The 26,249-nt window shown below is 42.9% G+C and overlaps 1 protein-coding gene across 5 annotated transcripts in view; it reads left to right on the top strand.

The window, feature by feature from the left end:
* Positions 1-26,249, top strand: part of RIPOR3 (RIPOR family member 3) — a 143,127-nt gene that overhangs the window by 37,355 nt on the left and 79,523 nt on the right. The window contains exon 1 of one of the 5 annotated variants that reach the window (XM_070941743.1): positions 11,289-11,310. The exons of 3 other annotated variants lie outside the window; for them this stretch is intronic. The gene's annotated coding sequence lies outside the window, so the exon portion shown is untranslated. Of the gene's footprint in view, positions 1-11,288; positions 11,311-22,001; positions 22,031-26,249 lie in introns of those variants that run through there. One more of the 5 variants, XM_070941745.1, reaches the window with a different exon arrangement.

The raw sequence follows: 26,249 nt of genomic DNA, 5'->3' as shown, positions 1-26,249 counted from the left end.
CCTGCAGGAGCAGTGCATTTAGGCCTAGAAGACTAGGCCCAAGTAGCAAGCAAAAGGTCCTTGCTTATATAGGGAGTTAACCTGCAATTAACTAGGGCGGGGAAGGCTTGCAGGTAATTGCCAACAGCAGATGGCTTGATTAAAACCATACTGTTTGTGAGTAGGCAGATAGCCACAGCAATCCTGGAAACACTCGTGACAATCCCCTTCTCTGCGGCTATTTGACTGGTTAACAAACATACATTCTACATTGGGTACATATATACATCAATGGTAAGTACATTCACATAGCCATCGACATTTTTCCCAGAAGATAGAGGTGTTGGTCACGGGGCAGCGGTTTGGTAAGCACGTCCGCTACCTGTTCCTTGGTTTCACAATACACAGTCTTAATGAAACCTGTTTTCACCAATTGCCTCACATGTTTGTTTTGTATATCAATATGGCGTGATCTCTGGTCTACAGCATCGGCTTCCGATATGTTAATGGCAGCCATGTTATCCTCATAGACTTTTATAGGTTGCATGGGCTGCCTCCATAAGCTTACCAGAAGATCGTCAAACCAAACTAGGTTATTGGAAGCTTTGGACAAACTTACATACTCAGCTTCCGCTGTGGAAGTTGCAATTAACTTCTGCTTCCCAGAGTACCAATACACGGGGCTATTATTTAGGTATACAATGTACCCCGAGGTACTTTTTCTAGATCTAACATCCCCTGCCCAATCGGCATCCGAAAAACAACTCAATCTTAATTCTCTAGTTGCTTCTGGTTCCAATAACAATGAATAGTTCACAGTACCCTTTAAGTATCTCAGGAGTCGTTTAATTCCGCTCCAATGGTACTGTGTGGGATGTTCAGAATGTCTAGATAACACATTTACACTTAGACTGATGTCCGGTCTAGTCCAATTTGCAATGTACAACAACGACCCAATCACGGACTTGTAAAGGGTCTTATCTTCAAACTCCGTGCTCTCAGTGTACATATTCTTAAGGAAGTCTGTTGCCATAGGGGTATCGCATGGCTTCGCCTCTACCATGCTACACTTTTTAAGCAATTCCTGAATCTTATCTTCCTGAGAGAGCCGAAACCCCTTCTCAGTTTTTACGAATTGGACCCCTAAAAATTTGCTAATGTGACCTAATGGTTTTAAGGCGAAACTCTTACTTAGGTCCTCAGAGAACTTCTTATGCCTGTTCTCTGATCTGCAAATATATAGTATGTCATCAACGTACAACAGTACTGTTTCCCTAATGCCCTGATCTTCCTTGACAAAAACACACTCGTCAGCCGACGATGGTAAAAAGCCCATCTCTCTCAGGCTTTTTGTGAGACACTCGTACCATCGTTTACCAGATTGTTTTAAGCCGTATAGGCTCTTGTTCAACAACCACACATCATCTTCCCGATGGCTTACTCCCTGAGGAATCCTCACGTACAGCTCTTTGTCTAACTGGGCGTGCAGGTACGCGGTCTGAATATCGAACTGATATACATGTTCGCCTCGCATGGTAGCGATGGTGAGAGCTGTTCTCACGCTCTCAGGGCGCACCGTGGGCGAGAAGGTGTCCTCATAATCGTCAGGGAATCTCTGCGAAAATCCCTGCGCCACTAGTCTCGCCTTATAGATAAAGCCCCCACCTTCAATGGGCTTTTGCTTGAAAAGCCACTTGGTGCCGATCACCCTCTTGTCCTTGGGCAATCTTGTTGGCATGAATACATCGAGCCTTCTCAGGCTATCTAATTCTGTATCCATAGCGGCCAGCCACTTCTGTCGTTCATGGTCAGGTAAGGCCAACACATCCTCATATCTCTGAGGGGTGGCCAAAACCTGGTCGACTGAGGTAACAAAGTCGTTGTACCTCTTAGGCTTATTGCCCCTGGTAACCCTAACTGGTCTGCCTTTAGGAGAGTCACTCACATCAGAGTCATCCGATGAGTCATCTACCTCGTGACTATCACTATGCGTCTCAGAAGCTGGGTGCCTATCCTTCTTGGCTACCCCCATCTTACGCTTCAATACCCCTTTCAAGGGTGCCTGGGATGCACGCTTCCCAGAACCAGATGTATCCCTATCCTCAGATAGGTTTTCCGATACATCCTCCGCTCGCCTATGACAACTACGGGAAGGGTTCCGAGTAAGAATCTCATTGGCATGGATCTTACTCCAATTGGCCCCTTCGTGAAAGGTGGCAGACCTTGATATCATTAGTTTCCCGTTAGGGTAGGCAAACCTAAATGCCTTGGAGCCCTGCTCATAACCAACAAATCTCAGTTTAACAGAGATTGGGTCTCCCTTTCTCCTGAGCTCCTTCGGGACATGAACATCGGCCATCACCCCGAAAACATGGAGGTGTGCCAAGCTAGGCTTATGGCCATATAGCACCTCATATGGGGTCTTCTGCACCACGCTAGACCACACACGGTTCAGGGTGTAATTCGCGTATCTAACTGCTTCTACCCAATACGCGAAGTTTAATCCGGAATCCTCTAGGGCGCACCGCATCATAGTTTGTAATACGTCGCTGCGCTGTTCTGCAACGCGATTTTGAAACTTAGAGTAAGGCGCAGTGCGTAAATGGACTATGCCCTTACTCCTTGACCAGCTGGAGAGCTGCCTGGAATTAAATTCAGTCCCCCTGTCAGTTAAGATCTTCTTAACTCTGACCTGGTGCTGGTTCTGGACTAAGTTACAAAATTCCTTAAACTTAGTCAACGTTTCACTCTTGGACATTAGGGGAAAAACGAATCCAAATCTGCTATGGTCGTCTACTATGGTAAGAAAGTACCGTCTCTTACCCACGGAAGGTGCGAATGGACCCACCAAATCCATGTGGACGAGCTGAAACGGGTGTTCAGAGTACCTCTGAGACTTCTCGGGCTCAGATTTCGCCTTCAACTTTGCACTCCTACAAATTGAACAGTCTAGGAATGTGTTACAGTCATTGATCTTGGTTCCCCTTGAGTGTTCGGTTACCTTCTTCACTATAGGAAAACTCACGTGACCTAGCCTGCGATGCATCAAGTGAGCACATTCATTGTGCAACGGCTCACCTATAGCAATTGCATTAGCATTTTCAGGTTTCCTACTATCTGACTCTAAGTTAAAATTTAAAAACTTTTTATTAACTTTACATTTGTCTTTACAAGGCTTCCTCTGGTGAAAGTCTTGATCCTCATCACCTAGTTCTAACTGTGATTCATTGTTACTACCAAATGAGATAGCATAATTGCTATCACTGTAGGACTCAGCATTCGTATTGGGGGAATAATAAGGCAAACCACCTATCTTCAAAACCTCCCCAATCACACATTTGTTGTTTTTGATCACAGCTGTTCCTCCTGAGAACAGAATCTCCATTCTAGGGTTCTCACATATCCTCATCAGGCTTAGCAGATTATGATCTATCTCTGGTACATACAATGCTCCGTGAATCTCCCCTATCCCAGGAATATAAACATCTCCAATGCCAACAACATTCACCTTTTTACCGTTTGCAACTTTGACCATGGATTGATGCCTTCTCATATTAACAAACAATCTTCGGTCACTGACAACATGGTTACTGGCTCCACTGTCCATTAACCATAGTTGCTCTCGCTGTTCCCTTGTAAGCTCTGACTCAGTAGTTTCCACTATACCTACAGAGCTATCATTAAACCTGGGATTGTTCCCTTTGTTGCCTCCATTTGGCTTTTTACCCCTTCTGTGGTTAGGAACATCTATACTTGGCTTCCTACCAGGAGGCAATGGCCTCCTTTTACATTTATTATCAGAAGGTGCCTTTGAACATGCCCTAACATTCACATTTTGTGGGCAGTCCCTTCTATAATGTTCTCTTGAACCACAATTGAAGCATTCTCCGATAGTATATGCTCTATCTGAACTATCGGGCCTTCTTAAAGGTTTTTCCTTTTTGTGAAAAGCCGCCCTGCATTTTCGCAAGTTATCTTCTGCAATCAATCTGCCAGATAACACTTCTAAAGATAAGTTATTACAACTAACATTATCCAGTTGCGATATAAAATTATCCCAGCTAGGATCAAGGGAATTGAGTATAACAGTAATGAGGGTTTGTTCAGACACTGTTTCCCCCCTCAACATCAATTCCTGCCTTAACCTGTTTAACTCACATAAGTGTTCATTAATATCTACTCCCGCCTTCAACCTTGCGGAATAGAACTCCCTATAAACTCTGTTTGTAACATGGGAGCTTTTTGAACAAAATAGCTTATGCAGTTTCACCCAAACTTCTGTTACGGTCAGGTTACTAGGTATACTGGGATATAATGCAGGTTCAATAGACATCAATAAAATACAAAAGGCCTTATGATGTAAAAGATCAACTTCTAAGGACCATGGTCTAGGTGAGGGTTTTAACAGCAACGATAAAACATTTTCTTTCATTAAAATTACTTGAATACTTTTAACCCATTCCTTGAAATTTCCTCCACCCACACTTAAACTTTTAAAATTAGGAGGAAGGACCTGTACATTATTAAACATGGAAACAGACATTAATTGATGTTCAAAATGTGGTCCATCCTGGAACGGGCAATAAGGCATTGGAATGGAAGCACACAGCACAGTGTCTTCCATCAGGCATTCTGACGATCGTTCCTCCCCAATGGGAGGGATTAAAACTTCAGGTTGTGCGGATGCAAAGCTCATCCTGGCTTGATCACAAAAACTCGGGGGTCCTCTCTGGTGCACATCTCTAGGAATTTTTGGACGCGCTCCCAAATTCCTATCTTCAGTTGAGGCAGCCTCCGGAACCGTCCTGGATGCCGATGTCATCACGGATGGATATATCCCACTCGTGGCGTGCGCTGAATTAGTCGCAGACATCAGGGGTGCTTTGGTATGTGCAGCTACTATTTGTTGAGCCGATGGTGCCTGCAAACCATCGCCTAAAATGGTTGCCAAAGTTTCTATCACACTTGCAACCTTACGCTCAACATGATAGTCTCTTAAATTTTTAGCAGAAGTCACTGATGTCATCAAGGGAGCTAAAGTCTTTATAGCCTGATCTATGATGGCTTCAACAGCAGGTGGCGCAATGTCAACTTGGCCATGCTGGTTTAACAAAGAAGCAGGAACATTTGAATCAGGCAGTCTGTTATCCCCCATTCTCCACTTATGGTCTGAGGTGGGGGTTTTAGGAAAAGATTGAAAGTCTCTTACCGATCCGGTGTTTTGTAGGACTTCGATCTTCTTTCCTTTCACGGCTAGATTCTTTAATAATTCACTAGAATCAGCAGTCGGGTTCTGACTTACTGTGGGCAAACCTAAAAACTGAAGGATTGCCTTCCTAAACTCATCATCCACCTCTGTATTTGTTTTCAAGACCTGAAGTGGCGTTCTTCCAGTCTCTACTTCTATAGGTGATGATGGTTTACTCACTATCTTAGGCCCTTCAGAAGTTGAGGCCTCTGCTCCAAAACTTACAGCTCCACTATTCTCTAAATCAATTAGAGTTTGGGGTTTTTCAGCCAAAACATTTTTGGCCTGAGCCCCAGACAGTCCAGTTTGTGACTTCATACTTTGTGCTGCTGCTGCTGCCCTAGTCAACATCTATTCAACTGCAGACATTCAGTCTAGCGCGTTACCACATGAGCGTAAGTTCGTTAAACCATCCTCTGCTACCAACTGTGACGAAATGGGGTTGAGGGGTACCCCGGACCGTGAACCAGCTCATGAGTAAACACACTGAGACTGAAATAATTCTGACAGAGGCGTCTTGTGTAAAAATATAATTTACTTTAAAACATTTAAAAAGCACTATGTCTTTAAGAAAACACATTAAAAACAAAGTCTTATCTGGGTATGTGAAGCAAGGCTATCTCCCTAGATCCCTCTCCACAATACCGAAACAGTTCACAAAAGAATAAAGCTAGCATGAAGGTAAGCAGCTTCGGCGTCGATACATCATCAAGGCCATCATGGTGGGAGCAGCACGAGCTTCACAGCTGAAAGTCACCTGAAATAAAATCAGTTCAAACAGCAAACATTGCTTGAAGCTTGTGGGAGGAAGAAGATCCAGCAACAGCAGTCCCGATGATAGCTTGCGTGCTATAAAACAGCAAAAGGCAAGCATCCGTGGGAGTCTCTCTGTAATGTCTGGAGTCCTTATCTGCATTCTTCTCCCATCTGCGGCGTTGCACCAAGCTTCCTGCAGGAGCAGTGCATTTAGGCCTAGAAGACTAGGCCCAAGTAGCAAGCAAAAGGTCCTTGCTTATATAGGGAGTTAACCTGCAATTAACTAGGGCGGGGAAGGCTTGCAGGTAATTGCCAACAGCAGATGGCTTGATTAAAACCATACTGTTTGTGAGTAGGCAGATAGCCACAGCAATCCTGGAAACACTCGTGACACAAAGGAAGAATGGCATACCATGGTCGATCGAAAGGTTGGCAGTTCAGCGGTTCAAATCCCTAATGCTGCGTAACGGGGTGAGCTCCCGTTACTTGTCTCAGCTTCTGCCAACCTAGCAGTCCGAAAGCAAGTAAAAAATAAAAGTAGAAAAATAGGGACCACCTTTGGTGGAAAGGTAACAGCGTTCCGTGCACCTTTGGCGTTTAGTCATGCCGGCCACATGACCATGGAGACGTCTTCGGATAGCGCTAGCGCTTCGGCTTTGGAAATGGAGATGAGCACCGCCCCCTAGAGTCAGGAACGACTAGCATGTATGTGCGAGGGGAACCTTTACCTTTACTTAGGAGATAGATTAATTTAGTGAATACTTTGTAGTCCTTCTTTTTGTTTCCTAAAGCAATAAAAATAAAGGAGGGCACCAGGTTGGGGAATGCTGTTTGTATAGGTTGGAACCAAGGCATAAACTCAGAGAAGTTATTAGAATAAATCTCTTCTCCTATTGAGATCCAGGGAATGCATTTCAGGAACTCAACACTCCGGTCAGGGCTTCTACATTTAGAGTATTATGGTTGCTGTGGAGTGCATTGAAATCCACAGGCTGGGTCATGTGACTCGAGGATAGCTGTGGGCCACTGTATTTCTGAAAGAAGCATTTGTTGGGAGTTCAGCAGAATACCTAATTTATCATCCAGCTTGCCTTCGCTAAATATGGGACACTGGAACGCTTGTTTCTGCTGCTGGAAGCCAAGAGAAAATTCATGGCAAGGCCCATTCATATATGTGCTCTCCAGTCTACAGTAAAGAAGTGTCTTGTGGTATCTTTACTAGCTGTTTGGAATAAGCGGGGAGAGGAAAAGTACAGGCAGCTTCCAGAATATGGAACTCCTGTTTTTCTGCAAAGAAAAAGAAATGTCAACCAGGCAGAAAAAAACAACAACCGGAGGTTGAGCTTATACCTCCTTATTTATTTATTTATTAGTTCAATTTATATGCCGTCCTTTTCCGGAGACTCAGGGCGGCTTACAATGTGTTAAGCAATAGCCTTCATACTTTTGTATATACCTGCTTCGTAGGGCTTTTGCTCCCCCCCCAAAGCAGTGTTCTTTTTTATACAAAGTCAGCTTATTGCCCCCACAATCCGAGTCCTCATATTTTTTAAAGATTATTTTATTTAAAATGTGCTTGAGTAGTTGGTGTGCTACAAAGCAAAATACCAAAAGCATTCTTAGAAAATGAAATGGTGGGTGACTTTTAACATATGCATATTTATAATTAGGCAGCCCTTTCCTATAGATATTTTCTGAGAGTATCTGTAAGATGCTCTCAAAATTCCAGCTATCTCCTAGGCCCCCAAAAGTTGAAGACCACTGATCCTGAGTTTGCAGGATGTCATTTTAACTGGTTGATGGAATGGATGGATGTTGGAAACCAGTTAAGTTAATCTTCATCAGTATTAACAATAGCAATAGCATTTAGATTTATATATCGCTTCACAGTGCTTCACAGCACTCCCTAAGTGGTTTACAGAGTCAGCATATTGTCCCAACAATCTAGGTCCTCATTTTACCGACCTCGGAAGGATGAAAGGCTGAGTCAATCTTGAGCCGGTCAGGATCGAACTGCTGGCAGTCAGCAGAGTCAGCCTGCAGTACTGCATTCTAACCATTGCACTACCACAATATTAAACATGAGGCACTTGCACAGTAATTATGGTGACACTTGCACCAAACTAATATTAATTATTATTTAAAAATATTTCAATGCCAGCTGTCACCAACAGTGGTTCTCAAACAATGGGCAGAGTGAATAATAGTACCCTTGCATTCTCAGGCAATCTCTTTTTTAAAAATTTTTTTGTGATCTTATTTATGTACATGAATAAGAAGCTCAAAGTGAAGGGCTTTGGTACGCTCTGAGCTTGGTTGTTTTCTTGCAGACTTTCATTACCCAAACTAGGTTACATCATCAGTGCTGCGGCGAGGGAACAGCACCAGTGCTGCATGAGAGCACTGATGATGTTACCTGTTGTGGCCCGCCAGCGGCCTGCGCGGATCGTGGCTAATCCCGACAAAGAGGAGGCTGGTGTGTCGCGCCAGCAGCCTGGGCAGCCGGCGCTCGCGTCGGACAGCGAGGAGGCTGGAGAAGATGTGGTGCCAGAGGCAGAGACTCAGCCAGGGCCTTCAGAACCTCCAGAGGCTCCTTCCAGTGGAGAGAGCGAAGTGGAGGAGCCTCTCCTCAATGCTCGAGCACGCAGGGCTGCCAAAAGGCAGGAGTGGCTACTCAGGAGGAGGAGGTCTACTTGAGAGTAGGGCTTGAGGATAATTGGCCACTCCCTTAGCCTATTTAAGTCGCACGCAGCTAGTGCTTTCTTGCTGGAAACAACTTGTATTTATTATCAGAATATTTTGGTTTATCGTATCTTGTTTTCTGGGCTGGTTGCCAACCTTTGCCAGTCTTATTTATTCTTGCTAGTTAATAAATTTGATAAGGACCGTTGGTGTGTGTTAATATCCTCGGAAATCCGGAGCTGGGGCAGAACATTACCTTACTTGGGTAATAAAACATCTGCAAGAAAACAATCAAGCTCAGAGAGCACCAAAGATCCATCATTTCAACCCTGAGCTATAAATATTCTCTTTTATTGGTACCTGAAAGTGAGTCATGTGATTCTCTCCCACCCTTATTATAATCTGACATCAAACCTGCAAGGAAGATTAGATAATATCTAATCTTATGCAGATATACTATTATCTGCATAATAGTATTATGCAGATAATACAATATCTGGATGTAACCAATGTGCTTCAGGTTCAGAGTGCTTTTGAACCTGTGCCTTTCCAGTCCTGTTCCAAGACTCTTATTTTAGCTACTCCGCCACATTGGCTCTTCTGTTTCCAAGTTTGTGTAGCACATTAAATTGATCCCAGAAGGTGTTCTGAAATGCACTGCCAGAGATTCTGTCCCTGTGCCCAGATTTTCTTTGTAGGACAGGCTATAAAACGAGACACACATGTGTTTTATTGTGTACCTTTGCTATCCCTAGAGAGAGGAAAATATTCTGCATCTTCCAGCCTCTGGTTTTAAGTCCATTTCAATCAGTGAGGTTTGTCTTCTAATCTTGTCCTGTGCTTGGTTCGAATATGAACTTCTAAAAAAATTATCTCCTCCAATTCAGTGAAGAGCCACATGCCAAGACTGCTAAAATGGACATTGTCCATGACCATGTGTAGACAGATGGTTTGAAAACTTTGTTTATCCATTCTCTAAAGGGATTTTAAAAAGTTCCAGGAAATTTGTTCCACTGATATGCTTTGCATTCTGCATTTGCAAAACACTATTTTGATCTCTCTTATGCTTCTACTGTCCACCTTTTTTAAAGAATGGGGTTTTTTTTTTGTTAACTGCTTCATTTTTCTTTTTCATTCTTCATTTGTCTTAATATAAAATCATTTTATTTGCCATTGTGGATCACTGTAATTTGTTTTACATAGGGCTGTCCTTGAAGACTATCCAGAAACTTCAACTGATTCAAAATGTAGTGTCTGTCTACTGCTAATGTGACAGTCTCCTTATTACCATGTAAAACAGTGGTGGGTTCTAAATTTTTTTACTACTGGTTCTGTGGGGGTGGCTTATTTTGTGGGTGTGACTTGGAGGTCATGTGACTAGGTGGGCGTGGCTAGCTGGTCAGAGTCATTTCTGGAAGGTCCTCGCACTTACTACCCGACTCATTTGTTTGCTTTTAACACTGATCAGTGTAGGACGGCCCTTTGAAGCCCCGTGGCAAGAGTTTAAACAGTTTTTTTTCCCTCTAGTCATCAGCTGGGACTCAGGAGGCAGCAATAGATTGGGGGTGGGACCAAATAAAAGGTAAGAATAACGAGGGTGGGTGGGTGGGTGGGAGGGCGGAGGGGGAGAACCAGTTCAGTGACGTCATATCATCACCGCTACCGGCTCGGCCGAACTGGACCGAACCAGGAGGAACCCACCACTGATGTAAGACCAAAAAAAATGGGAGATGCACTACAGGTAGGTCTCAGGTTAGTGTCATGGTCCGCCAGCAGCCTGCGGAGCTGGCAGCAGAGTTGGACAGTGAAGAGGGTGGGGAGGAATGCGCAGAGCTGCCAGAAGACAAGAACAGTTAAAACAAAAGGGACGACTCGGGAGTAAGGCTTGGAGATGATTGGCCCCTCCCATAAGACATAAAGGAAGAGCAAAGGGATGTGGGCCTTTGCAGGAAGCAACATTGTAGATGGTGTCGGTTTGTACTTTGAAGCTCCGTTTTTGACTCTGTGTTTCCGTGTGGCCTTGCCAAGATAATTGCCAATTAGGTCTATTTATAAACTCTTGGTGATTCAGCACATGCTGTGAATGAAAGGAATTCACAGCCATTAATATATAAAAAAGGGGTTTTGGGGATTAATTGTGTGCTTTTTACTATATCAGGAAGCCTAAGTAAGAACAGTTACGATAATTTGTTCAGTGACCATTTAAAATTGCATTGGTGTTGCTCGTATGGTACTTCTGATGGGTCCTTATTGTTCTGGACACCCCAGCATCACCACTGTCATGTGATCATAATCAGGGCACCTGGCTGACAATTATAATGTCACAGTGAGCTGTGGTCGCATGATTGCAATTTCTGACATTTCTTGCAGGCTTTCCACAAGCAAAGCAAAATCAATGGGGAAGTTGGCAGACTTTGTGATCATATGAGAACTTCACTTAATGGCCTACATCAGGGGCGTCAAACTCATGGCCTGCGGGCAGGATGCGTCACACACTGGCCACATACATGCTTGGTTTAGGGAAGGGGAAAAAGTCATGATACGTCATGTGATGATGCTGTGATGACGCGAGTTTGACACCCCTGACCTACATGGTCCTTGGGTTACGATGGCAACCTGGACTGCCAGAATTGCTACTGCTATTGGTAAGTGACACGGTCATGTGATGTTGTAGTTTATGATTACATTTCTTAACAATGAAAATTCTGGTCCCAATCATAACGCAAAGTCACCACTGATTTCTTTTCAAGTGCAATGCAAGGTAGTGTTTGTTAGCTGTAAAGCATTCTGTGACTCAGGGTCTGGATGTCTACAAGATGTCCTATTCCATACTTGATCTGATCACCCAATCCAAGTGAAGAGAGAATCCTTGAAAAGTTGGGAAATGAGGCATTCTGTGAATGGGCTTCCCTCTTATGAAATAGCTTGCCCACAAAAGAAGAATGGGTCCCACTCTTAAGGTCTTCCAGAAGCTAGTAAAAACGTGGTTGATCTGGAACATCTTAGGTCCTTATGATGGGAACCATCAGTGCCAGATGCATGCATGTGCAATTATTTAATAATAATGTACTTTTCATACTTTTCTGTGTTTATTGTTCCATTGGCTCTTAGCTGTCATTCTGTGTATTGCGCAGAATCTTTTTAAGATGGAGGGAATTTAAACATCATGTACATAAATCATTAAATCATTTGTCTCCATTGTATTCATTTTCTGGCAAACACTGCAAAGTTGTGTGTTTCTCTCTTTAACTGCTATTTGCTCACTGCCTAGGGGTTGTGTTAATTTTTTCAACTTTCAATTTCCAAACATTAAGGGTGCTCAAAAGTTGTGACATGCCTTGGGGAGTGTAAAGATATTTTGGTTACTTTAATATGATTTAGATGTGCTTGGTAAGTAACTACATAAATATCATAACTTTTTAACATTTTGTTTGTTTCATTTGGGGTAATATCACCAGGAGAACTATTTTGGGACATACCTGTAGTCCCAGATGTGTACCACATGTACCTTATTGATTGAACCCAGTTGTAAAATTTTCCTGGGATACAGTTTTTCAACCTCGGTCACTTGAAGATGTGTGGACTTCAACACCCACAATTCCTTAGCAAACATGGTATACCTCATGCCTGGCTGGGGAATTTTGGGAGTTGAAGTCCATACAGCTTCTAGTAGCCAAGGCTGAGAAAATTTGTGCTGTGGTAGTGGAGGAAAAGAATTGGTAAATAGCAACATCTGGCACTGTTTCCACATGATGCCTTGAAATGATGCAGAAGTGGCAGTGGTGAAATCCACATTTTTTTACTACTGGTTCTGTGGGCGTTGCTTGGTGGTCATGCTGTGGCTTGGTGGACATGGCAGGGGAAGGATACTGCAAAATCTCATCCCGCTCCAGGGAAAGGATACTGCAAAATCCCCATTCCCACCCCACTCTGGGGCCAGCCAAAGGTGATATTTGTTGGTTCTCCAAACTACTCAAAATTTCTGCTACTGGTTCTCCAGAACCTGTCAGAGCCTGCTGGATTTCACCCCTGAGAAGTGGGGTTCATACTTGCTCCAAATACATCTCTGTGGCTATTGCTTGATCCCCAATCAGGGTCTTAATTAAGCCAGAGGTGATCAATGTTTTTGATGCTCAGATTCAGCATATTCAGCCTAACTTTGCAAGTACATTTCAGCCAGCCATACATACATGCTTGGAGGTCTTTGAGAGAGAAATGCTTTTGAATAGAAGCCAGATTCTGATTTAATTGGGAGCAGGTGTCATATGTTTCTGCATCAGTTTGAAGAAGGGCAATCAGATCCCACCCCGTTACCACTGCGTAAGCCTGAATCAAAACATCATGGTAAATGCTCCATTCAACAGAGTATACATATTGCCAAAAGTAGCCCTTGTTAGGATGTTAAGGATTATATGCGGAGCTCCTCTGCATTAGCTTAATTTTTGTGTGTGTGTGTGCCAGCACTAATGGAACAAGGCAAGGAAGAGGTGGCAAGGGAAGAATCCCACAATGTATGGGATTGTTATATTTCAAAATGGGAACACTAGCCATAGTGAACCAGTTAATGTGTGATTATCATACTTATCATACACAAGTAGACCTTTCTTATCTTTCCTCTGCAAAGACATTGGGGGCAGGAGGACAGAAGATAAAATGACTACAACTTTAAATTACCAACTCAGTGCTAATGCCGGTTCGGTGATTGCACGCTTTGCGCGTGTGTGCAATTGAACGAAAAATCACCTTCCGCTTTAGTGCTAGGGAATTAAAACAGCTGAGGGACAGCCATCTGCTCTGCCATACTAATCAGCTGTGAAGATATAGGTAAGTAAAGCTCAGGCCCAGCTGATCGTTGAAGCGAACCGGTTCTCCCGAACTGGTCCAAACCGGTAGAATGCCACCCCTGGCATTACTGCTAGAAAGCACTCATGTTAGACAGTAAAAAATTAGGCTTCCAGTTTTCTATTGTATGCTAACCTATCAGTGATTCTGAATTTTTTCCTACCATATATACCTATGATGGCAAACCTATGGCATGCGTGCCACAGGTGGCACTCAGAGCCATATCGGTGGGCACACGAGCTCAACTCTGGCGTGCATGCGTGTGCTGGCCAGGTGATTTTTGGGCATTCTGGGCCCACCGGAAGTCAGGAAACACTGTTTCCGGCCTCCGGAGGGCCTCCGGGGGGGAGGTCATTTTTGCCCTCCCCAGGCTCCTAGAAAGGCTCTGGAGCCTGGGGAGAGCAAAAAATGGGCCTACTGGGCCTACTATGCCATTGCATGCCAAAAGCGGGGGAAGCATAGGGAGCGGGGCACATAGAATTATGGGTGTGGGCACGCACACGTGCGACCCCCCCACTCCCCCTGCTTTTGGCACGCGATGGCAAAAAGGTTAGCCATCACTGGTATATACAGGTCACAGACCATTATACCATTTATTTATTTATTTATTTATTTAATTAAATTTTTATACCGCCCTTCTCCAAAATAGGACTCAGGGCGGTGCACAGCCAAGGTAAAAACAAGACATACCATGATTGAATGATTCTGCAGGCCACCATATACAGGTAGTCCTTGACTTACAACTATTCACTTAATTACTGTTCAAAGTTATGATGATACTGAAAAAAGGGACTTATGAAAATTGTGCTTATAACCATCACATTATCCCCATGGACATTCATCAAAATTTGAGTGCTTTGGCAACTGGTATGTATTTATGATGGTTGCAACATTATGGGGGGGGGTCATGTGATCACCATCTGCAACCTTCTTAGCAGGCTTCCAACAAGGAAATGAGTTGCTTAACAATCTGGGGAAAAAGATAATAAAATCAGGTAGGACTCACTTAACAACTGCCTTGCTTAGCAACAGAAATTGTGGTCCCATTTGTGGTTATAATTTGAGAACTACCTACAAGCACAGTATTTAAAGCCTTCCTTTCTTCTGTGATGCTGTTAAAGTATAAAATTTGTTAGCAATAAAAAAAATTGCTAGACAAAGGGATGGGGGAATGAGGAAATCAATAACAATTAGGCATACTATCTGTACCACAGGTTTAGGATTTTCAGTTCCTAAAACACCCTTCAAATCTGGTTTGAAGAAATATAATGCTGGACTGGATCAGCTTTTGGTCTGATGCAACAGATCATTAATTTTCCATACTTCCACTCTCTGAAGCATTGCATGAAATTTCATGAAGTTACTTGTGCTGCAGTATTAATTTTCATTTGCTACTCAAATTAGTCTCTGGCCCATGCTTTTTGAATAATCTACAAATTGTTTCTTTCTAAGGGTAACTCCCGAGGTTATTTTCAAGACAAAGTACCTAACTGAAAATAAGAGATATCCCTCCCTCCCTCCCTCCCTCCCTCCCTCCCTCCCTCCCTCCCTCCTTCCTTCCTTCCTTCCTTCCTTCCTTCCTTCCTTCCTTCCTTCATTGTCAAGCAAAAGCTCAGTACTACACAAGGATGTTTCTGAAACAAATTATCCTGCTAATAATAATGCAACATGGTACATGATACTTAATAGATACACAGGATTGTATTTTTATTTAGTGATCTCTCCATCCATAAGTTAGTCTACCAATGGTGTGTGGAATACAATTTGGGAGCGCTCTGAAAGGTCCTACTGTAGATTATTTAATAGTGGTGTAATATGTAGTATATGTAGTATAGTATATCCCTAGTGCTGCGTAACAGGGTGAGCTCCCGTTCCTTGTCCCAGCTTCTGCCAACCTAGCAGTTTGAAAGCACATAAAAATGCAAGTAGAAAAATAGGGACCACCTCTGGTGGGAAGGTAACAGCATTCCGTGCGCCTTTGGCGTTTAATCATGCTGGCCACATGACCACGGAGACATCTTCAGACAGTGCTGGCTCTTCGGCTTTGAAACGGAGATGAGCACCGCCCCCTAGAGTCGGGAATGACTAGCACATATGTGCAAGGGGAACCTTTACCTTTATGTAGTATATGAACCATTATGAGTCATAAAGTATGGTTGGGTATGATGAGTCAGGCAAGATATTATAGCTTGTTCAACCATGACTGAGCTAAACTATGACTTAGTGCAATGTGTGAATCAGCCACTACCTCTCTAAAACCATCAAAAGTGATGTGAGATGATATATATTTTTCCCACCCTTGCTCTGGTCAAATAGGTTTTGCCAGTTTTTGGAAACAATGCTTGCATGAAATACCCCATGAAACCAATCTACCTGAGTTGACACTTGGGGTGAGTGTACAGTTGCAAGCAATGATCCTTATGGGGAACCACTTTAAAGATGGTGAAGAAATAAAACAAACAGAAGTTCACAAGCATGTTTGCCTGTCGGACCTCAAGCATGGATCAGCAGAGCCCAATGGGTCATGCCTGTCTGGACCTGAGCTAATTTTTTGGGAGTATCGGGTGGTAAAAATAGAAGTTGATTTAGAAATTCATTCAGCGGAGAAGAGAAGGACAAAGATTCTCATGGACAGAGAGAGTGTCATGCTTCCTTCCTTCAGTTCAAAAGCAGCCAAGGAATGTGTCCTGTTTCCCCATTGTTTTCACAATCCCTCCAGCAAACTACAGTCATCTTGACATTCCATGCTGCAGTGTGTGTATTCCCATGGGGGGGGGGAGAATTCTTTCTAGGGGCTTTTTTCACTAGGCATGTTGATGTTGCCGCTCGGGAAGTCATCCTCTTGAAACATCACTGGAGAATTTCTCCTTCCATGTAGAAATGCCGAGAAATGGTCCCTTCCAAGCTCTCTTCCCACAAGCTGGATAGATGATTTTAAGAAGGTCCTTCACATCCCACACTTCTGAGAATGTTTGGGCATTTTCAAGAGGACAGTGCCCTCCTCTTCCTCTGCATGTTTATAGAAGCAGAACTCACACCACGGCCCTTTTCTAAGGTTGCTTGTGCAAAGATTGCCAGTTCACCACATCTGCAGTGCTGGGGGCAAAAACCGCAAGGCCGAGTCTTGTCCCATGTCTTATTTTAATTGCTTGTTACGCAAGTAGTTGTGTCCCCCTCCCCCTTAAGCGGTTTGTTTACTTCAGCTGTAATGGTTACAATAATGTTTTTATTCCCTCCAACCACGTTGCATCCAGAGGATTCGCAGGGCCTGGAGGAATGTCCTGGTGCTGGCTCAGATGGATGGGCTGTCAGTCCCTCATGCTAATCTTCCACGTAGATCAGGCTGAACTATGCACATCCTTGCAATGTTTTCATTATTTTTGCCAAACAAATTTGCTTTGAGGATCTATATCTATATATCTGTATCTGTATCTGTATCTGTATCTGTATCTGTATCTGTATCTGTATCTGTATCTGTATCTGTATCTGTATCTATCTCTATCTCTATCTCTATCTCTATCTCTATCTCTATCTCTATCATCTATATCTATATCCAGTGGTGGGATTCAGCCAGTTCGCACCACTTTGGGAGAACCGATTGTTAACTTTCTGAGCAGTTTGGCAAACTGGTTGTTGGAAGAAATCATTAGGGCAGAGAACCGGTTGTTAAATTACTTGAATCCCACCACTGTCTATATATCTCTCTCTTTATTTCTCTCTCTCTTTATATATATATATATATATATATATATATATATATATATATATATATATATATATATATATATACACACACACACACATACATACACATACACATACATACATATATATACATACATACATACATACATATACACACACACATACACACACACATATATGTACATACAGAGGTGGGCTTCAAAAATTTTAGCAAGAGGTTCTCTGCCCGGTTGCTGGGTGGGCGTGGCCATGGTGGGCGTGGCCTAGTCAGCCTCCTGCACCTTGGGGGGGGATTTTTGCTTCCGGGCTCTGTCATCAAGCCTCCGGGAGGCCGAAAATGGTCTCCCCAGGCTCCAGAGGCCCTCTGGAGGCTGGAAATGGTCCGTTTCAGGCTTTCCCAAACTGCCGGTAGGCTCATTTTTTGCCCTCTCCAAGCTTCTGCGCGCGTGCCCTGAACTTACCTGTATCCAAAATGGTCCATGTGGGGACTCCTGGGAGGGGCGGGGTGAGGTAGACAGGGCCAGCCAGGAGTGGGATTTGGGGGTTCTCCAAACTGTACAGAATCTTAGCTAGATGTTCTCCCGAACCCCTCGAAACCCCCAGCAGCCCACCCCTGTATGTGTATGTATACACACACACACACACACACCTTATATGCCAACTATGTAAAAAATCAATTTCTTTTCCATTTAAAATGAAATGAAAGGCAGCCTGTGGAACAGATTTTCTCGCCCTTCGCAATCTGACAATGTGTGGACTTCAACTCCCAGAATTTTGCAGAATCCTGGGAATGGAAATCCACATATCTTCAAGCTGCCAAGCTAAAATAAGATAACCTTTATTACCACTTTTTCTATGAACACACTAGAACACATTAAAAATGAAATTCTGATGCCTGCTCTCCAGTGGTGGGTTTCAAATTTTTTTACTACCGGTTCTGTGGGTGTGGCTTGGTAGGCGTGGCATGGCTTGGTGGGCATGGTTTGGTGGGCGTGGCAGGGGAAGGATACTGTAAAATCTCCATTCCCATCCCACTCCAGGGGAAGGATACTGTAAAATCTCCATTCCCACCCCACTCCAGGGGAAGGATACTGCAAAATCCCCATTTTCTCCTGATCAACTGGGACTTGGGAGGCAGAGAATAGATGGGGGCGGGGCCAGTCAGAATTTTTACTACTGGTTCTCTGAACTACTCAAAATTTCCGCTACTGGTTCTCCAGAACTGATCAGAACTTGCTGAAACCCACCTCTGTCAAAAGAAAATAAATATATGCCCATACACATACATGCACACACATATACATATGATATATGCACACACATATCCCAGTATAGATTAATCACAGTCTATTTTGAATGGGTTCACGCCCATAGGGAGGGCCTGCTCAGGGTGCCATCAGCTAGACAATGTCGGCTGGTGGCCCCCAGGGGTAGAGCCTTCTCTGTGGGCGTGCCCACCCTCTGGAATCAACTCCCCTTGGGGCTCCAGCTGGCCCTTGACCTTCGCACTTTCCACCGCGAATTAAAAACTTGGTTATTCAAGTCCCCCTGCCTGGACTGATGGGGTTTTATATGGGTTTTTAACTTTTATTTGGTTTAATTAGGTATTTTAACTTTGTACTGTGGTTATTGTGGATTTTATTGTTGTGAGCTGCCCTGAGTCCATTGGAGATAGGGCGGCATGTAAGTTAAATAAAATAAAATAAATAAAATAAATAAATAAATAGTGGAAAAAAGAGTCTTGAGAGTTAACAAGGTTGATACTCGTGAGGTATGAAGCTAGTACAGAATCTAGTTGTTCTGAAGCATTATTGGGCTCTACTCTTTATGTTGCTTTGCCCTTTCTGCTCCTTCTGCCACATCCCATTGTGGTACCAAAAAAAGCAGAACTGAATCAGATGAGTGGAAGAGTCACACGTGCATCAAAACAGTGCAAGTACATTTGGAAAGAAGTGAAAGAAGTCTTTCTCTTCCCTTTGAACAATACAGCCAAAGACTTAAATAAGCCAACTCTGTCACTTCTGCCCCCCTAAACCAGCTAAGGGAAACAATTTTGATTGCAGGCATGTCCCCTTGGAAAAGAGTTGGGTGGACTTTCCTGTTGTCCATCTTTTAATTACATCTGCAGCTGTCCAAGGTTGCTTTTCATGAGAGAACAAAGAGCGTACAATTGTTCCCTACACCAGGGGTCTCCAACCTTGGCAACTTTAAGTCTGGAGGACGTCAACTCCCAGCTTGCTGGCTGAGGAATTCTGGGAGTTGACGTCCTCCAGGCTTAAAGTTGCCACGGTTGGAGACCCCTGCCCTACACCAACTGTCAGCATCAGAGACAGACAAATCTGTACATTTCACGTGTTCTTCAAATTCTTTTTTTGCAGCTTTAAAGATTCTTCTGATATTCTAGCTCTAGAGCAGGGGTATCAAACTCACGTTGTCACGGCATCGTTACATGACGTATTGAGAATTTTTTCCCCTTGGCTAAACTGGGCATGGACATGGTCAGCGCGTGATGCATCCGGCTCATGGGCCACGAGTTTGACACCCTTGCCCTAGAGGTTTTTTTAAAATGATTGATTTTCTATTAAATACAATTCTTAGTGCTTTATAAACATCGTGTTGTCTGAGTATTTAATTTGCTTAACAATACCAATTACATTCTTAATCTCCACCCCTTTTTTCCAACCATTGGTAAAATAAATGCCATGTTTGATAACATTCTACATCCTTTCTGCTTAATTTTCAATGTCAATCTATCCATTTCTGCACAATCTAGTATCTTCTTGACTATGTCTTCATCTTGTGGTATAGATTCATTTTTCCAGTATTATGTGAAAATAATCCTCACTGCTGTTAAGACATGTTAGAGCAATGATGGCTAACCTTTTTCAGACTGAGTGCCCAAATATGCGTGCTCCCGATCCCCCCAAATGCAATGCACGCACGCCAGCGATGAAATGCTCCCGGTTCGGACTGGATCGCCTGATCCGGTAGCGATGGAAGCGGGTGGTTCGGAGAACTGGTAGCAAAAATCCCTGCCCCACTCCCATACCCAGCTGAGCCGCACAATCATCAGAGGCTTTTTCTAACTTTTAAAAGCATTTTTTCTACAACCTCTTCAGCCGAAAAAATGCTTTTAAAAGTAAAAAAAATAGCCTCTGATGATCGCGCGGCTCAGCTGGGATTATCAAAGGCTTTTAAAAGAAAAAAAACCCTTTTTTTCTTTTAAATGCCTCTGACGATCCAAGCTGAGTTGCCTGATCGGCAGAGACTTTTTTTCTTGTAAATGCCTCTAACGATCAGGCAACTAAGCTGGGATCGTCAGAGGCATTTAAAAGAAAAAAACTCTCTGCCGATCAGGCAACTCAGCTGGGATCGTCAGAGCCTTTTGAAATGGTTTTAAAAGTAAAAAAAAAAACAAATTGGCCATGCCCACCCAGTCACATTACACCCCCCCAAGCCACGCCCACAGAACTGGTAGTAACAAATTTTAGATTTCACCAGTGGTGCACGCCCCCCACATGTGCCCCCCCCACATGCACATGTGGCCCCCACACATGCACCTTTGCCCTGTGCATACATGCACAGCCCCCTGCTCGTGCTCCACCCCCGCACATGCATGCGTGCCCCCCCACATGCGCCCCCCTCACATGCATGGCAAACACCTGAAGACCAGCTGGCCAGCGGGAGGTGCATGCGCACCCGCATGTTCAGCAGAGCTGAACTGGGGTGACGGCTCACATGCCCATAGAGGTTCACATGCCCATAGAGGTTCACCATCATGGTATTAGAATCTTTAGTGCATTTGTTTTCGGTGGGTGGGGGCTGTTAGAGATGGAGTAGGGGCTGAAGGCACCCATTTCAAAATTGTAGTCCTCTCAATTCTGCGGACAGAATTCTGCGGGCAGTCATGCTTCCAAAAGACATTTGGGCTATTCATGCCCTAGCTGCAAAAAAATGTTGGTCATCCCTAGTCTATTAGTACTTTTTTTAAAAAGAAATCCTCTATTTATTGCTGAAGGAGATACAGAAGAAAGAGAATCATAGCATTGGAAGGAGGCATTTAGCTCATCAAATCAAGAGCCTTGTTTAAATTAAAGACACGGTTTAACTTTTTGGTAATTGATAAATTACTTTCCAACCACCACTTCTCTGGCTAGTGTCAAACTGTTATTTACTGTTACAAATAATTTTGTTTCCCCTAAAAAAAAAAAAATCAGGGGAATGTTGTGTAAATTAAGTCCATTAGACTGTGCCCTTCATTCTGGAATGAGAAGGAAGAGCTCTTGACCTTCTACATGACATTTTCTCAAGTATTTGAAGACTGCTAGTATACCCCTCCCCCTATTTTTCTGAAAGCTAAACATACCCAGGAATTTCTCTTCATAAACCCAAGTTTCTAATCCCCCAATTACCCTTGAACCTATTCTAATTTCTCTTTTTTTAAAGGGTGGTATTTTTCTCATGAGCTGGAAATTTAATTTTGTTGTTGCAGCCTACATTTATATCTGCCTTTTTTTTTGGCATCACATTGTTGGCTCAAACTAATTTGCAATCAACCACTTTTCCAAAATCATTTTCATGTAAACCTTCCTTTACCAAGCCAGGTATCAAGCTGGGCAGCTCTTGGGCACCTGCCTAACTGGAAAGTTAATCTTTTCCAAGCAAAATTTTCACAGAATTTGTCTTCTTTCTTTAGGAAGATCTATTAGAAAAGATGGTATGAGGGTCACAAGAATTCCAGCAATTACTTTCATTTTAGAACTGATATATCTCTTGCATAGAGATGTTGGGATTCTCTACCAGCTTTCTGAAAAACTGGTAAGAAGTAGATTTGTTTCTTGGTAATAGGAAAATGAATCTCTAGCACTGGTGAATGCAATCTCTACCACTAGCACTGATGATGTTACTTAATTTGGGTAATGAAACATCTGCAAGAAAATAACCAAACTCAGATAGCACCAAGGACCTCTGAAATGAATCTATGTTCTAGTGGTGAGATTCAAATTTTTTTACTACTGGTTCTGTGGGTGTGGCTTGGTGGGCATGGCTTGGTGGGCGTGGCAGGGGAAGGATACTGTAAAATCTCCATTCCCTCCCCACTCCAGGGGAAGGTTACTGAAAAATCCCCATTTCCTCCCGATCAGCTGGGACTTGGGAGGCAGAGAATAGATAGGGACGGGGCCAGTCAGGGGTGGTATTTACCAGTTCTCTGAACTACTCAAAATTTCTGCTACCGGTTCTCCAGAACTGGTCAGAACCTGCTGAATACCACCTCTGCTATGTTCATCTAAGAACTAACTCCTATCCCAGGTATCCCTCATACTGTACATAAGTATTTGATTATTTTCAAATCAAATACTTATGTACAGTACAGAAGAACTTTGCACATATTTCTCTTGCATTTCATTTTGTCACTTTCAGCCTATTTCGCTAACTTCTCAAGCTTGTTTTGAATTTCATTTCTGACTTCTGGGTTATTTGCTATCCAAATGTTGTGCCATCTACACATTCGATAAACATTCCTGTTACCTTTCTCCAAGACATTAATTTAAGAATGAATGTCAAAAGAAGTAGTATTATAATTTCAAAGAGATGATTTCAATGAAAGTGGGACTGGATCTGAATTGGACTTTTTGCACTTATTCTTTCCCTCCATCCCTCCCTCTCTCTCTCTCTCTTTCTCACACACACACAAACACACATTCATATACACTCTCATACACACTCACAGATCTCACATGATAGCAAATTAATCTATGCTTTGCTATGAACTGCTATAAGAAAAATAGCTGTATGTTGTCTTTTACATGGAATTTAGTGAAATGGCTTTATGGGTACAACTGAGGCTTTATTCCAAATTAGATAATTTAGACCAGCTGGCTTGGTCTATGTTATCTTCAGGAGTATTGATATTTTTTATTTTAAAAAGGCAAATATTTAAAACCTGGGGTTTTGCATTTCATCAGCTTGCTTGTAGTTGCAGGCGTGGGAGGATTTTCAACTGCTTTCTGTCCACTGTTCAGATTTATTGGCCTTCTGCGTCTTGTGAGGTGGTCGGCCTCTGACCTCCATTCAATGCGCATGCAGCACCAGGGACCTGAATTCCCTCAAGAAACACAAAGGATTGAGTGATAATGGGAAGCAGGAAAGAAAGCCAAAGGGAATTTAGCACTCTGGGGGTGGCAACATGATCAGAATGGGAACCAAGAACCAGTCTTTGCAATTGAAAGTAAAACCCTCCCAGTACTCAAGACCTTGGGCCTAGCATGATGAAGTTAAATTGAACCTTCTTTGAGAAAAATAAACAAGAGTTCTGTTTAGGGGCTGTCTGTGCTAGTTTGAGTGGATCCTGGTACTGAACTATTCAAAGAACTGGCAGGCAGGGTGGATGGTGATGGAGAGAAATGAATAGGCTGACTTCTTTTTCTTCCCTTGAAAACTGGACCATTGATTGTGAAGTGTGAGAGGGCAGGCGCATCTGTTATGCAAGATATTCTAGTGTGTAAGTGGTTGAATGTTTGCTCAGAACTGGGCCTTGCCCCAGGACAGAGATGGGTGTTTGCATTCTAATCGCAACAGATGACTGCTCTGTGCTGTTACAAGAAAGACAACTGAGTGCCAGGGCAAAGCTTTGTCTTTGTATGTTGGCTCAATTGTTCTTACAACATGGCTTAGCTCGGAGGGGTGAGCTGCAGCATCAGGATGGAACATGTGCTTTGGATTCAGAGAATCTGAGTATAATCTTCAGCATCTCTGGTTTAAAGGATCAGGAATGAATGAAGAGTCAGTTTAGTGTAGTGGTTAATGCACCAGGCTAGAAAGTGGGAAACTCTTTCTAGTCCACCTTACAAATTGTTAGAAGAAATGTCCATCTGGGTTCAGTTCCAAGTGGGGGAAAAGACACTGGATTCATGGAGACTGCTTGAAAAGATAGTTGGTGGACACACACACACACACAGAGAGGGAGGGAGGGAGGGAGGGAGGGAGGGAGAGAGAGAGAGAAGATAGAGAGAGATCAGAGACAGAGAGAGACAGACAGACAGATAGACAGAGAGAACAGAGAGAACAGAGAGAGAGAGAGAGACAGACAGAGAGAATAGAGAGACAGAGACAAAGAGAGAGAGAGAGAGAGAGGGAGATTTATACCCTCTGTTGGGCTTTGAATTTGAGCTTGTATTCTGATTGGTTGTCAGACTCCCATGGGGCCATGCCGGGGTAAATTTGTAGGTTGTCTTTTGAGTCCCAGGCTTATTTGAGCCTTGCTGGGTGATGCAATCTCCCTAAGTGCCATGTGGTGAGTTCTGTTGCTAGATGGGTAGAAGGCTAATCCTATCTTTGTTGGATCCTGGATGAGGGCATTTGCTTATGAATATACCTAGCTATCTCTTTATCTCTAAAGTGCTGACATCTGCTGTGGGCTATTGAGGAGGGTGGGGGCTCTTAAGAGTGAGTCTGCTTCCTGCCTAAAAAACATGTTTCTCCATTTCTCATCCAGGGAAGTATCATATTCTGCCTTTTTAACATTTCCTAGAATATTTCATTCTTCTAAGAGAGGGGTGGGTGCTAACCTCCTACAGAACAAAGCCATTTGGGTGCCCCTGGGCCAGTCCCTCTCTCTCAGTCCTAGAAGGGAGGCAACGGCAAATGACTTCCAAAAATCCTTGCCAAAATATTGAAGGGATTTGTCCAGACAGGTGCCAGGAGTGAATGTTGACTTGAAGGTGGGAATGAATGAATAGATAGATAGATAGATAGATAGATAGATAGATAGATGATAGATAGATAGATAGATAGATAGATAGATAGATAGATAGATCTCTGCCTGGGGTCTTTTGTAGGTCAAGACTAGACAAGACAGTGAGCTGGATAGTTATACAGAAAATTAAAAAGTTTCTCTATACCTATTGTTGTCGTGTTTTTTGTGTTTTTAAATAGGCTGTACACCGCCCTGAGTCCTTCGGGAGAAGGGCGGTATAGAAATAAAATTATTATTATTATTATTATTATTATTATTATTATTATTATTATTATTATTATTATTATTATTATTATTATTTGATTTATCCAAAGACTTGGGATATAAATAAATAAAAGCTTTCTTCACACCTATATGCACATACCTGCCATATTCACTTGAATTAAAGTCTAGCTGCTCCAACTATATTTGAATTCCAGAATAATTGCAGTTGGATGCCCACCACACATCGTACTGCAGGCTTACAATGCAGTATTTACATTCAGCCAAAGAGCATCAGTTATTGTCTAGTACTTTCTAATTTAACTCGCCATGATTTACAAACTCCACAATGTGTTTTTTTTTTCTGTTTTGGGTTGCAGTGCTGTGTGAACACAATGTGGTCTGCAAACTATGGTTTATGGTTCAGTAAAAGTAGTAAATTTCAGTAAAACTATTTTGGTGGTAGTATTGCATACTACTGCTGTTTATCAAGTAGTGCGTTGTATGACTCCAGACTGTTTTCATTTATTCAATAAATCAGAATTTGAGAAGGCATAGGCTAACATGAAGTGCTCCTTTTCTCCCATGAGGAGTTATAATAATAAACAGGCAGAGGGAAGAGGGATATGTGTGTGTAAAATGTAATAAATAAATGCAATTCCTGATCTATGATTGTTGGATTCATTATATTTCTCTTTATAGCATCTGAGTGGTCCTTTAAGCAGAATATGAAAAATGCAATTAGAGCTTGCAAACGCTGAATCTAATATAGCCTGTTGATAAAATAAAGGCTGTTTAAATGTGTCATTTGTCCTAGAGGAAGGTTGTTGTTTCAGAAAATGTATTTAACACGCAGCCTTTCCCCCCTTCCTAAAGGCAGTGGAATCCTGAAAGTACGATAGATGCATGAATCAAAGCATGCTCCAATTTTTGGCAAAATGTTTCTGGTCTCTTTTTAATGACCGTATCATGCTTACAAATATCACAGAGGGAGGGGATAGCTATTTTTGAAGGGTGTGTGTGTATTAATCCTGATACTTCCTGTCCTTTAAAAAAAACCTCAATGTGTCTCATCCAGAA

This window comes from Pituophis catenifer, unplaced genomic scaffold, assembly GCF_029215685.1.
Source record: "Pituophis catenifer annectens isolate HBS135680 unplaced genomic scaffold, rPitCat1.0.hap2 SCAF_3, whole genome shotgun sequence".
In the NCBI taxonomy this organism is placed as follows: domain Eukaryota; kingdom Metazoa; phylum Chordata; class Lepidosauria; order Squamata; family Colubridae; genus Pituophis; species Pituophis catenifer.
Note: the sequence above shows the minus strand (reverse complement) of the source record. Positions and strands in the feature narration are given on the sequence as shown.